At 36.2% G+C, this 2561-nt stretch overlaps 1 pseudogene; it reads left to right on the plus strand.

Annotated features, from left to right (window-relative positions):
* The first annotated feature begins 821 nt into the window (after positions 1–821).
* LOC131533846 (zinc-alpha-2-glycoprotein-like) overlaps positions 822–2561 on the plus strand; it is a 2591-nt pseudogene continuing 851 nt past the window's right edge.

Below are 2561 nucleotides of genomic sequence, written 5' to 3' on the forward strand. Positions count from 1 at the left end.
TAACTCCCAGTGACGTGCCACCCCCAGTGCAATACTCCCCCAAGTGGCTAAAATAAGTAATAACTAAATTAACTTATCTAAAAGGTGAATATAAATGGCTCCTACACCCCGGCCCCATAATTGGGAATATTTACTTTAATCACGATTACCCAAATCACCTAGTTTAAACCAAAAGGAGCCATTTGTGCAGAACTAATCTAAGTGAAATCTTCTCTTAAACCCAGGACCTCTGTAGTCAAGTCATCTAGTCGGGACCTCAGCTATGACACTTCGGCTTCCATCAAAAGGCAGATCTTCGTTACAGGCCGATCCAGCTGACCCGTTTTTGTCTTCAGCTGAACTGAACGGACAAAACCTTTCTTGTCAGGGTACGTCTGCGTAATTTTTCCCATCAGCCAAGACCCTCTTGGGGCGACAGGATCCATTATGACCACAATATCTCCAATGGAAAAGCTTCTTTTGGTCTCATCCACTTCTGTCTCTCCTGGAGTAGCGGTAAGTATTCCCTCACCCAGCGCTTCCAAAAGAGATCAGATAAAAACTGCACCTGCCTCCATCTTCTCTTCATGTACAGATCATCTTTACAAAAGTGGCTAAAATAAGTAATAACTAAATTAACTTATCTAAAAGGTGAATATAAATGGCTCCTACAAATACTTTTACAGTATTTTGCATATGCTTATAAAAGTTGTGGTCTGTAGGTCTTCTGGAAGTTGGTCACTGTTAGTTTTATTGAAGGTTTTAGACAAATGCGAAAGGGAAAGAAAAAAAAAACAAAAACAAAACATTGTTTGTGGTGCAAAGACTGCCTGATGACAGAATCATTAAATTACCTAGCTAAATATTAAAAGCTGTAGGCTAAAGCTCAGTCAAATCACTCAACTACACCCAAGGCCGGAAGAAGTTTATTTCAAAGTTGAGCATTGGCAAGTGAGTATTGACTGAAAGCATACAGGAGCCTATATGTCAGTAATATGGACAGTATCTTTACGTTTTTTCTACTTTTGCTTCCAATAGCTGCTCCAAAAGGTAAGATTTAAAAAGAATTCTATAAAATACATTTTTGTAAATTTAAATTTGTTAGATCTTAGAATCTGCTTTTAGATATATCTTCTCAACCAAATCCACTCCTTTTACAAGTTAGAAAAGCATACATCCAAAATGTAAATGAAAACAAAACAAAATGATTGTTGTGGACTTTTATGAGTTATTTAAAAGTTTTTTAACTGTCTTTTCAGTGTTGACTGTTTAATGTATGTGTTATTTGTTTGTGTTTTTTCCTTTTGAATTCTGTCAACCAAAACTTTGACTTATTAAAAATACATATGATGAAACACCAGGAAATTTCTATATGGTTCTTTTTCACATTTTTGACTATATATTTAGCCTCAAAATTTCCTGGTTGCACAGAAACTGCTGGTTAACTTCACAAGTTAGCATGTTCATAAAATTTTGAGATAATGATTGATCTGATTTGGCTTGCTGCCCAGAGTTGAGCATGACACTCCTCTCTGTACTGACTGGAAAGTGTTTTTATGAGCCTTTATTGTTGAGAGATTAGATAAGCATGTTCTTGTTGAACTTTATTATAATTATTGAATGAAAAAACTTGTTATTGTATCACTGTTATTCTACTCCTGTTATTGTATTACAGGCTCTCATTCGTTGTGGTTGCTTGCAACGTACATTAAAGGACAAACGCCATTTCCTGAATTTAGCTATGTAGCGATGCTGGATGATGTCAGAATTATGTATTATAACGGTGAGACGAAAACTCTCCATCCCAGAGGAAATACAACAGCTGAAGATGATGTGTTTGATTCAAATGTTCTCCTCACAATAAGCGACTACATAAAGTCCTCTTTTACTCACAAATGGGCAGTCGCAACAAGAAATGTAAACGAAACTGATGGTAAGCATACAGAACTGTAGACTTTAATATATATATATATATATATATATATATATATAAATTATTATTATTAATATTTTGTGATGATGAAATATTTGTGCTTGTAATGGTGTAAACACTATACCTTAGAACTTCGTATCTCTATTCAAGGCGTTCTTGCCCTTCAGAGGCTGGTTGTGTGTGAGCTGAGGGATGATGGTGAACCGGGACAAATGATCACACGGGATGCTGTCAGAGGATCCACCACTGATGAGCTGCTATATGTTGACAAGAATTTTACATATCAGGGTACTTTAAATGTCTCGCCCAAGTGCTAAATATTCATCTCGAATTCAGCATGAGGCGTCATGAAGTTTTATACCAACCATTTTGCATCAAAACACTCAAGGGTTACCTTAAATATAGGAGGACTCAAATCAATAGAAAAGGTACGATGACTGACTTCTAGCCAAACTAATCAAGAACAAGTGTATTCATTTATATTTAGCTATTTTTCAGACCAGTATTGAAATAATATCTTTCTCTTACCTTTTTTCCCCACAGTGAAACCAAAATCAGGCTCCTCCAGAAAGAACTATCTTCTGGGTTTTGTGTGAGTTGTTTGGCAACAGGATTTTACCCTCGTCACATCAACCTGACCCTGTTCAGA

This window comes from Onychostoma macrolepis, chromosome 25 (genome assembly GCF_012432095.1).
Source record: "Onychostoma macrolepis isolate SWU-2019 chromosome 25, ASM1243209v1, whole genome shotgun sequence".
Taxonomy (NCBI): domain Eukaryota; kingdom Metazoa; phylum Chordata; class Actinopteri; order Cypriniformes; family Cyprinidae; genus Onychostoma; species Onychostoma macrolepis.